Source organism: Hippopotamus amphibius, chromosome X (genome assembly GCF_030028045.1).
Source record: "Hippopotamus amphibius kiboko isolate mHipAmp2 chromosome X, mHipAmp2.hap2, whole genome shotgun sequence".
Taxonomy (NCBI): domain Eukaryota; kingdom Metazoa; phylum Chordata; class Mammalia; order Artiodactyla; family Hippopotamidae; genus Hippopotamus; species Hippopotamus amphibius.
In genome coordinates, this window is record NC_080203.1 from 26388308 (window position 1) to 26401351 (window position 13044).

The following is a 13044-nucleotide window of genomic DNA, read 5'->3' on the forward strand; positions in this document are numbered from 1 at the left end:
AATGAGGAGCCTGAGCACCACAGTGAAGAGTGGCCCCACTTGCAGCAACTAGAGAAAGCCCGTGTGTAGCAACGAAGACCCAATGCAGCCAATGAATAAATAAAATAAATAAAAATAAATTTATAAAAAAAAAGAATGTAATGTTTAATTTCCACTTATTAGCAATTTTTCCAGTTTTCTTTCTGGTATTAATTTCTAGTCTCATTCCACTGCAATCAGACAAAATAATTAGTATCATTTGTATCATTTCAATTTTTAAAAAAGTATTGAGACATTTTGTGACTGATAACATGTTCTCCCCAGAATATTCCATATATATTTGAGAGGAATGCATATTCTACTCATTTGGGGTGGAGTCATCTCTATATGTCTATTAGGTCTACTTGGTTTATACTGCTGTTCAAGTCCTTTACTTACTGATCCTCTGTCTGATTGTTATATTATTAAAAGTGGGGAAGTGAAATCTCCATCTATAATTCTAGAAGTGTTTGTCCAAATTCTATCAGTATTTGTTGATATTTTGGAATTCTGCTCTTTGGTGTGTACATGCTTATAAATGTTCATGTTGTTGATAAATTGACCCTTTTATCAATATATATTGTCCTTATTTGTCTCTTTTAATAATTATTACTTAGAGTCTATTTCATGTTATACTAGAATGAACACCACCAACTCTCTTTTGGTTACTATTTGCATGGGATATATTTTTCCATCCTTTCACTTTCAGGCTATTTGTGTCTTCAGATCTAAAGCAAGTGTATTGTAGACAACATATAGGTGGATGATTTTGAAAAATTCATCCTGCTAATCAACACCTTTTATCTGAAATTCAATCACCTTAAATGTAAATGGATTAAATGCTCCAACCAAAAGATACAGACTGGTTGAATGGATACAAAAACAAAACCCTTACATACGCTGTCAACAAGAAACCCACTTCAGCCCAAGGGACACATACAGACGAATAGAAGGGGATGGAAAAAGATATTCCATGCAAATGGAAGTCAAAAGAAAGCTGGAGTAGCAATACTCATATCAGACACATTAGACTTGAAAGTAAAGACTATTACAAGAGACAAGGAAGGACACTCCATAATGATCAAGGGATCAATCCAAAAAGAAGATATAACAATTGTAAATATCTATGCACCCAACATAGGAGCACCTCAATACATAAGGCAAATGCTAACATCCATAAAAGGAGACATCAACAGTAACACAATAATAGTAGGAAACTTGACCACCCCACTTACATCAATGGACAGATCATCCAAACAGAAAATAAATAAGGACACACAAGCTTTAAATGACACATTAGACTACCTCGACTTAATTGATATTTATAGGACATTCCATCCAAAAACTACAGAATATACTTCCTTCTCAAGTGCACATGGACCATTCTCCAAGATAGATCACATCTTGGGTCACAAATCAAGCCTCAGTAACTTCAAGAAAAATGAAATCGTATCAAGCACTTTCTCTGACCACAATGCCAAGAGACTAGATATCAATTACCTGAAAAAAACTGTAAAAAATACAAACACATGGAGGCTAAACAATACACTATTAAACAACCAAGAAATAACTAAAGAAATCAAAGAGGAAATCAAAAAATACCTAGAAACAAATGACAATGAAAACACAACAACCCAAAATCTATGGGAGACAGCAAAAGGAGTTCTAAGAGGGAAGTTTATAGCAATACAGTCCTACCTCAAGAAACAAGAAAAATATGGAAAAAACAACCTAACCTTACATCTAAAACAATGAGAGAGAAGAACAAAAAAACCCAAAGTGAGCAGAAAGAAAGAAATCATAAAGATCAGAGCAGAAATAAATGAAAAAGGAATGAAGGAAACAATAGCAAAGATCAATAAAACTAAAAGCTGGTTCTTTGAGAAGATTAACAAAATTGATAAACCATTTGCCAAAATACTCAGGAAAAAAAGAGAGACAATGCAAATCAACAGAATTAGAAATGAAAAAGGAGAAGTAACAACAGACACCACAAAATTCAAAAGATCATGAGAGACTACTACAAGCAACTATATGCCAATAAATTGGATAACCTGGAAGAAATGGATACATTCTTAGAAAAGTACAATCCTCCAAGACTGAACCAGGAAGAAATAGAAAATATGAACAGAGCAATCAGAAGTACGGAAATTGAGACAGTGATTAAAAATCTCCCAACACACAAAAGCCCAGGGCCAGATGGCTCCACAGGTGAATTCTATCAAATATTTAGAGAAGAGTTAACACCTATCCTTCTCAAACTCTTCCAAAATATTGCAGAAGGAGGAACACTCCCAAACTCATGCTACGAGGCCACCATCACTCTGATACCAAAACCAGGCAAAGATGTCACAGAAAAAGAAAATTACAGACCAATATCACTGATGAATATCGAAGCAAAAATCCTCAACAAAATACTAGCTCACAGAATCCAACAGCACATTAAAAAGATCATACACCATGATCAAGTGGGGTTTATCCCTGGAATTCAAGGATTCTTCGATATATGCAAATTAATCAATGTGATACACCATATTAACAAATTGAAGGATAAAAACCATATGATCATCTCAATAGACACAGAAAAAGCTTTTCACAAAATTCAACATCCATTTATGATAAAAACTCTCCAGAAAACGGGCATAGAAGGAAATTACCTCAACATAATAAAAGCAACATATGAAAAACCAACAGCCAACATCGTTCTAATTGGTGAAAAACTGAAAACATTCCCCCTAAGGACAGGAACAAGACAGGGGTGTCCACTCTCACCATTATTATTCAACATAGTTTTGGAAGTTTTAGCCACAGCAATCAGAGAAGAAAATGAAATAAAAGGAATCCAAACTGGAAAAGGGGAAGTAAAATTGTCACTCCTTGCAGATGACATGATATTATACATAGAAAACCCTAAAGATTCTACCAGAAAACTGCCAGCACTATTAGATGAATTTAGGAAAGTAACGGGATACAACATTAATGCACAGAAATCTCTTCCATTCGTATACACTAACAACAAAAAATCAGAAAGAGAAATTAAGGAAACTCTCCCTTTTACCACTGCAACAAAAAGAATAAAATACCTAGGAATAAACCTGCCCAAGGAGGCAAAAGACCTGTATGCAGAAAAATATAAGACACTGATGAAAGAAATCAAAGACGATACAAACAGATGGAGAGACATACCATGTTCTTGGATTGGAAGAATCAACATTGTGAAAATGACTATCCTACCCAAAGCAATTTACAGATTCAACGCAATCCCTATCAAATTACCAACAGCATTTTTCACAGAAATAGAACAAGAAATCATATGATTTGTATGGAAACACAAAAGACCCCAAATAGCAAAAGCAATCTTGAGAAGGATAGACGGAGTTGGTGGAATTAGGCTTCCTGACTTCAAACTATACTACAAGGCCACAGTAATCAAGACAGTATGGTACTGGCACAAAAATAGAAAGGAAGATCAATGGAACAGAATGGAGAACCCAGAGGTAAACTCAAGCACATATGAGCACCTTATCTTTGACAAAGGAGGCACGAATATACAATGGAAAAAAGTCAGCCTCTTCAATAAGTGGTGCTGGGAAAATTGGACAGCAACATGTAAAAGAATGAAATTAGAACACTTCTTAACACCATACACAAAAATAAACTCCAAATGGATTAAAGACCTACATGTAAGGCCAGACATTATAAAACTCCTCGAGAAAAACATAGGTGGAACACTCTATGACATCCATCAAAGCAAGATCCTTTTGGACCCACCTCCTAGAATCATGGAAATAAAATGAAGAATAAACAAATGGGACCTCATGAAACTTAAAAGCTTTTGCACAGTGAAAGAAACCATAAACAAGACAAGAAGACAACCCTCAGAATGGGAGAAAATACTTGCCAACGATGCAATAGACAAAGGATTAATCTCCAAAATATATAAGCAGCTCATGCAGCTTCATACCAAAAAAGCAAATAACCCAATCCACAAATGGGCAGAAGACCTAAATAGACATTTCTCCAAAGAAGACATACAGATGGCCAACCAACTCATGAAAAGATGCTCAACATCACTAAATCATTAGGGAAATGCAAGTCAAAGCCACAATGAGGTATCACCTCACACCAGTCAGAATGGCCATCATCAAAACATCTAGAAACAATAAATGTTGGAGAGAGTGTGGAGAAAAGGGAACTCTCCTGCACTGTTAGTGGGGATGTAAGCTGGTGCAGCCATTATGGAAAACAGTTTGGAGGTTCCTTAAAAAACTACAAATATAACTACCATATGACCCAGTAATCCCACTACTGGGCATATACCCAGAGAAAACCATAATCCCAAAAGAAACTTGTACCATAATGTTTATTGCAGAACTATTTGCAATAGCCAGGACATGGAAGCAACCTCAATGCCCATCAGCAGATGAATGGATAAAGAAGATGTGGCACATATATACAATGGAATATTACTCAGCCATAAAAAGGAACGAAATTGAACTATATGTCATGAGGTGGATAGACCTAGAGTCTGTCATACAGAGTGAAGTAAGCCAGAAAGAGAGAAACAAATACCGTATGCTAACTCATATATATGGAATCTGAAGAAATGGTACTGATGAAACCAGCGACAGGGCAAGAGTGGAGATGCAGATGTAGAGAATGGACTTGAGGACACAGGGCTGGGGGTGGGGGGCAAATGGGAAGCTGGCATGAAGTGAGAAAGTACCATAGACAGATTCACTACCAAATGTAAAATAGATAGCTAGTGGGAAGTTGCTGTATAACAAAGGGAGATCAACTCGATGATGGGTGATGCCTTAGAGGGCCAGGACAGGAAGGGTGGGAGGGAGTTGTGGGAGGGAGGGGATATGGGGATATATGTATAAATACAGCTGATTCACTTTGGTTTATCTCAAAAATTGGTATGAGTGTAAAGCAAATATATTCCAATAATGAGCTTAAAAAATTAAATTAATTACTGATGAGGAAGGACTTATTTCTGCCACTTTGCTATTTATCTTCTATATGTCATATATTTTTGGTTCCTCAAATCTTCTGTTACTGCCTTATTTTGTGTTTAATTGATTCTTCTTTTATTGCACTGTTTTGATCCCCTTCTCATTTCCTTTTCTACATATTTTTAGTCATTTTCCTAGTAGATACCCTAGGATTACAACTAATATCTTAAATGTTATAAAAAATGTTGAATTAATACCAATTTAACTTCACTAGTATACAAAAATTCTATCTCATAACCCCCCTTATGCTGTTGCCATAAATTACATCTTTCTACATTGTGTGCTTATTAGCATAGATTTCTATTTATACTTTTATGATCCTATCTTTTAAATAACATTAGAAGAAAAGAAAAGCTACAAACCAAAATTATAGTAATACCTGCTTTAGATTTACCAATGTTCTGTATTTCTTTGTATTGCTTTGAGTTACTGTCTGCTGTCGTTTAAACCTAAAAGACTTCTTTAGCGTTTCTTATACAGCCATTCTACACTGAGAAACTCTCCACTTCTGTTTATCCAAGAATGTCTTAATTACTGAATATTCCCCCTTCATTTTTGAAGGATGATTTTCCCCAATATGGAATTCTTGGTTGCATTTTCTTTCTTTTAGCCTTTTGAACATGTCATCTTGCTGCAGTCTGGACTTCATGATTTCTGATGAGAGATTAGCTGACAATCTTAGTGAGGCTCCCTTGTATCTGACAAATGACTTTTCTGTTTCTCCTTTCAAGATTTTCTCTTTGATTTGGCTTTTAAAGTTTGATATTAATATGTGTCTGTGTGCATCATTTTACATTTATAATACTTGGAATTCATTTGGTTTGTTGTATTTGGAGATTCATGTCTCATCAAATTTAAGAAGTTATTGGCTATTTCTCTCCTTTCCTTTGGGACTCTCATTATGCATATGTTGGTATACTTAATAATATCCCACATATCTCATAGACTCTTCATTTTTCTTCATTTTTTTTTATTTTTGTGCTCATAACATAGAGTGATTTCAATTTACCTATACTGAAATTTGCTGCTTCATTCTTCTACTGCTCAAAACTGCCATTGAAACCCTCTAATCAATTTTTCATTTCACTTATTGTACTTTTAATGTCCAGAATTTCTATTTGATTCTTTCTTATATATATTTTTTCTCTTTATTGATATGCTCTATTTGTTGAAACATTGTTCTGGCTTTGTTTATTTCTTTGTGCATCGTTCCCTTTAGCTATTTGAGTATATTTAAGGCAATTGATTTAAAGTCTTTGGCTGGTAAGTCAAATGTCTACTTCCTCAGGGAAAGTTTCCATTAATGTCTTATTTTCCTTTGAATGTTCTGCAGTATTTTGTTTCTTTGCATGCCTCATAACTTTTGTTGAAAACTGAAGTTTTAAATATTATCATTTGGTGGACTTTAATGATGCAAATATTACACTGTTAGATACTTATTTTGTGCCACCTCAGAGTCTCTCAGCCTCATCAGTTATGGGGACCCTTGACCACTTATTCCACTCCAGTTACCACTGCAACAACAAATGCTCTGTGAACATTAGTTCACTTAATTCCAAGCAGTGGACACCTTAGTAACATACCCTCATATTGGCACATCTTCCTTATCTGCTTCATTCCTCTTTTTCCTCACTTCTCCTTCCTTCAGATTGTATTCTTTAATTAACTGGTAGCTCATAAAAAATAAATGTAAAAAATAATTTTGACTTGGTACCTCTGGAAATCAGAATATTTCCTGTCCTCAAGGTTTACTGTTGCTTGCTGTGGGTTGTAGGTTTTTGTTTGTTTAATTACTTCCTAAATTTTAAAGAGTATATTTTTGTTGTGTTTGGTCTATGAAGTTGGTTCCTTTAGCCTGTGGTCAGCTAGTGGTTTGACAGATATTCACATAAACCAGAGAGACAAAAGAAAAGAAACGAGAAGAAAAGAAAAAGAAAAGAAAAAACTTCCCAGCTTTTGCAAAATGCCTCGGTTTGGGGCACTCTTTCAAGGCTTAGCTATTCCATTTACAACTTTACCTTAGCCTTCATTTCCTGCTTACACTGACCTTAAAACCCAACCATAGGTGAAAGCTTAGGATCATCTCTGACTTTCTGATCATTCTTCCTGCCCTTGCTTTCACTTGGCTTTCTGGATTCCGAGTTATACACAAGACCACTTCAGAGCCTTTATTGCTCAAAGTAACTCTTTCCCCAGTGTTTCTACTAGGTTTTCATGATGTCAATTTTTACACCTGGTGTAATCTTGTGCCCCAGGTGACAGCAGATTGTTCATCTGCCTTTCAATGCATTCAAAGAATGCCCTCTGCTGAGTTGCTTTTCTGCCCTGAGAGAGTTCTGAGTTAAGTGAAACAAAGGCAAGTGTCTTGCGTCAGTCTTTTAGGGAAACTCCAGAGAACTTAAAACAGAGGAACACAATTCCTTGGGAACAGGAAGGAAAGCAGGTATCACAAATAAAATGCTGGCTGCCCTCTTCAAACCTGTTGTTGCATCAGTATTATCTGCATTTTATAGATATATAATCAGAGCTCTAGGCTGAAGTCTAGAGAGACTAAGTAAATTTCCAAGGTCTCACTGGTAGCAAGTAAAAGACAGTATTTTAAATCCAAGTCTTTCTTACTCCTGAGACTGTGATCATTACATGCTATATGTTGTTTTATAATGCCGATCTATTCTCCATACTTGGCCACACTGAACTCAGTATATGCTCTTTCCCTCCTCCCCATGCACACTTGGTCTCTGATAAAGCTGCATTCTCAAGAACTCTTTCCACATAATCTATTGTAACCTTCTACTGTCTCCCTATTATCTACCCTTTCCCACAGGTTTAGTTTCTCCTTTGTTCCTACCCTGTCTTGTGGCCATTACTAAATTACTCTTCTAAACTATACTGGGAAAACACTTTAATAGTATAGATTTCTATCCACTAATTTCACTTGCCTCATATGTCTTAATATGCAATAGCAGTTTTGTCCTCTGATTATTTGGTTTTATCCATTTTTCTCTTTTCTTTAACAATACCTACTATTTGCCAGCTGAACCTTTATAATCTATTTTCTGTTCCCATTAACTTTTCTCCCCTTCCCTTCCTTTATTCTTTTCTTCTATATTCTTATATTGGTTCAAAATGTTGTCCTTTGCATCACTGATCCAATTTTCTCCAATGTCAAGCCTATTATTTATTGCTATCAAAGCAGATTTCCTATAGCATGAATAGATTGTTGGCAGAGAGCAGTGATTCAACAAATGCTAGTTTCCCTCTCCAGGTGTGAGACCAAGCAGCTCAAAGGCACATTAGGGTATGGCCCATTGGAAGCATAGTTGATAAGTAGAAGCTCATTTTAACTAAAAAAAAAAAATGGAATGTTTGTTAGTGGCTCAAACACACTGCCTGAAAAATTCTGATGCAAATAAGGCTTCAGGGTGTAGCCCTTTGTTGAGCACTGAAGCACTGTTAGTATATAATGGAGTAACCCAGGGTAGCAACCTGAGTTACTTTAGGAGCTCCAAGAAATGACTATGTAGGCTCCAGAAAATAAACGTATCCAACCTACCAAAAAAAAATAAATAAATAAAGATTGTACCAATTTCTTCCAGGATTAGAAACAAGTTTCTAAATTTTTCAACCCAATGGACTACATAGAACTATTTTCACATCAATTTTACAGGGAACTCAGGGAGGAGATTCTTGGCACCTATACACATTCTAGCACTTTTCCAGAAGAGTATATAATCAATAAAATTAGAAAATATTTAAATAGACTTAACTCTACAACTAGGTTAAACATAACTTAAACCTGTTGTGATTCACAAGTCACTTTATAGTCTTGCAGTGCGTCACAGTACTCACCATAATCCTAAATTCCGGCTGCACTATGCACGTGGAAGTTACAAGTAGTTCAACTTGAATGAACACTGATTTTACAGTCAACTAAGAGACCATGAAAATTGGCACTAGCTATTAGGATACATTGCAGTTTCTGTACAGAGCATTTGTCTCATTCTTGTAACAAAATCCATTTGTTTCAATTTTTCATAAACTGGAACTTTCTCTAATACCACTTTAATTAAAATTCAGAGTTTATCACATGAAAATGACTGGCAAAGAAAATTTGAATGGTGCTAATAAAAATTTTAATTAATTTTAAATGTTTTATTTTTTTAACAGTCTAGTTTGTTAATAAAGGGGAGGAGAGTACAAGCATATTTTATCTTTAGTTATTAAAACAAAAAGAGGATATTTTTCCATAAAATTGTTAGGAGAAATTGAACATTTTCTTAACTTGAAAAATCTAAATTTTATATAACAATTCATTTTCCATTAATTTCCATATCAAAAATTCAAAATGACTTTTCTAGGAATTCTGATGTAGAAACATGGCATAAGCATCAACTTGCATAATACAAAACCTATGCAAAATGTTACAAAAACTCCAATTCTTACAGGAGGTCCCATATTCCCAAATATCACCTGCACTCAATCATGACTAGGAGTCAAAAGTTAAAAGTACTACTGAGAGTACACTAAAACTAGTTTAATGTAGAACAAACAAAATAAAACTAGAAAAGTAGAGCAGATTTTGTTAATTTGATCTAGTGTGAGTAAGAATATAAAAATATATTTTCTCTAGCCAATAGCATTTTTGTTTAACATTTCCTCCTTTCAGATGTGCATTTATTCACTGGGCTGTTATTTTGCTGGTATAGGGTATTTCCATTTCACACTGGCAGAAGCCCAAGATAACACAGTAGATGGAATTTGGAACACTGTAGTTTAGGGAGGAGATCACTCAGGAGGATTCAATGGGTTTGCAATGCCAACTAATTAAACACCTGGAGATGAAAAGTACTTTCCCTGGCTGAATTCTGGCAAATGTGTCATTTCAATATTCACAGAATCATAGCCAGGTCATGGGTATATAGTTTTGGAAAAATAACAATCCTGCCAACAGAGAGAATCTTTTCCTCAAAATATAGAAAAGACAGAAAATTTCATTATTGAGTAAGCATATCCATATTACAATACTTCATAAGTAAGCCAAAGAAATTCCCACCCTATTTATACATCCAAACAGTCACAACCTGTTATGTACATATGTTCTCAAGTCCTCTCTAACAGGACTTAACACCATCATTTGCTACAAATTCTTTCATAACATTCATTCTAAGTTTACTTGGGAATTAAGGTAACCATTTGTTTTAGTTAATTGCATTTCTCCAAAGGTATATTAAAACTTCTTATCTCTATGACAAGCAGATGGTTACAGCTCAGAGCTTAAACTCCCACTGTGACAGGGAGCTAGAGGTGCTATCTTTGTAAATGTTTACATTGCAAATGGATGACTCCCAGACACTAAAAAACATTCCTAGGTTGTAAACCTGGCAATAGGGTTACTAAGCCTCTGTAAAAAATGCACATCCATATTCACAACCACTAGGTTTCTCATAGAAAAGCTGTAAGGAAAGAAAAAAGGGTGAGGAAAAACAGTCTCTTTCCATTCTGGCAACATGGAAAATTAAGCTTTTATTTACCCTGATAATGGATAAATAGCAGAATATCGGGGATTCAGTGGGAGTCCCAGTGGCTTTGGATGAATGATGCAGACCAGATAACATTGCAAGAGTTCAGAAAACTAAATTATTATTGTAACTAAAGTCCACAAAAGTGGGCAGAATTTACAGACTAAACCTAAACAAGGTCAGTGCCTGCTAAAACAGAAGTTTTAAATAGGATCAAAACTCTAATATAATAATCAGTATGTCCAGGACACAATCAAAAATCACTCATTACACCAAGAACCAAGAAATTCATAATGTGAATGAAAAAAAAATCAATTAACTGATGGCAACACTGAGATGAATCACGTTAGAATTATCTGAAAAGCATTTTAAAGCAGCAGTCATAAAAATGCCTCAACAATCAATTACAAATTCTCTTAAAACAAAATCAAACAGATAATTCTAGCAAAGAAACAGAAGTTGTAAAAAAGAAATCCAATTGGAAATTATAGAACTAAAATAATGCAATGACCAAAATTTTAAAAACTCTACTCAACAGTAGACTAGAGATGACAGAAAATAGAATCAGTGAAAGTGTACTTGAAGATGGATCAATAGAATTTATTCAATCTAAACAACAGAAAAAAAAAGACTTAAAAAATGAGCAAAACAATGATCTTCAAAACAGTAAAAAAAAAATTAATATTTTATCAGAATGAGAGGAGAAACAAAGCAGGACTGAAAGAGTACTTAAAGAAACAATGGCAGAAAGCCTCCCAAATTCAGTAAAAAGATATAAACCTATAGATTCGAGAAGCTGAGTGAACTCCAAACAGAATACACTGAAACAAAGCCATGCAGAGACCCATCATAGTTAAACTTCTGAAAAATAAAGACAAAAAAACAAAACAAAACAAAAATTTAGAGTATTGTCGGCAAGCATGGCAGAGTAGGTAGCTCCAAGAGTTCTTCTCTCCACAGGAACACTGGAAAACCAAGCAAAACAGAATCAACTTTGTTAGAACTCTGGAAAGCAGTCAAAGGTTTACAACAAACAAGCAAATGAGGAATCAAGGAAAAGCCAACTGAAAAGGGTAAGAAAGCTTTGTGATATTTTACATGCTCCTACCCAGTCTCCTCTCCTATGTAGGAATAATCTTAAGACAGCTGCCCAAATTTCCAAGATGGAACCATGGTCCTTGATTCCAGAGGGAGCAGAGCATGTTTTATTTGCTAATCACTATGTTTGTCTTTTCTAACCTGTCTGAGGGCTACCTGAAAGATTTGATTTATTTTGCCTAACTTAGAATTTTCTCAGGGCAAAAAAGTGGGCACCCAGAGAGCATCCCTCAAAAACAGCAAAAGACAAATGAATAATCCACTGCCACCTGAAGCAACAGATTACAGCTGAGGTAAACAATAAATACACCAAAAACCAGGGAAGAAAGGCTAGGGAGAGAGATTCTTTAGAATGCTAGAACATTGAAGACATACCTAATACACCAGGAAATTTGGAAAGCCATGAGCATGCCCAGGTTAGGGTGAATGCTCAGAAAAAACCTGAGAAGATTCTAAGATTTCAACTATGATTGATTATTAGGCTCAGTACAAGCAGGAAGTGAGAGTTAAGACAGAATTATAAATAACCGTGCTAGAGCATTCTTTCAATGTCTAACTAATTGCAAAACCAATCTGCAAAGACTAGGAGATTTTTAAAAGTTCTTTCCCCTCTTTCCCCTTTTATTTGGCTATTGGCATTCAAGTAAACCTCGGTCAAAACACAAAGTGAACACAAACTAAACTAACAGAGACTTCAGAGACTACACATGACAAATAATACAGACATTACAAAAATGATTTTAAAAATTCACTCAACAAACAGCTACAGAAACAAAATCAAAGACCAAGGAAGAATCTTATTTCACAGTTACCAAATCGTAGTATTCAAAATGTTTGATTTTCAACCAAAAATTCAAAGCATGGGGACTTCACTGGTGGTGCAGTGGTTAGGACTCTGTGCTCCCAATGCCAGGGGCCTGGGTTTGATTCCTGGTCAGAGAGCTGCGTCCCACATGCATGCCACAACCAGGGAGCCCATGTGCTGCAACTAAGGAGTCAGCAAGCTGCAACTAAACCCCACACAACCAAATAAATAAATAAATAAATAATATTAACAAAGGGGGGATGGCATTTTCTGATTGATAATATTGTCACAATAAATAATATTAAGGAATCAGTGTTAATTTTTAAAAAATTCAAAACATGTAAAGAAACAACACATGAAGGCCCACTCAAAGAAAAACAAGAGAAATTGTCCCAGAAGATACAGACACACTGAACTTAGTAGAAAAGGACTTTACCTGTTCAAATAAACTCAAAAACTAAAGGAAAATATAAACAAAGAATTAACGGAAATCAAAAGAACAATGCATAAACAATTAGAGAATATCAATAAATTACAAAGTAATTTACAAAGTAAATTACAAAGAAAGGAACCAAACAATTTTCAG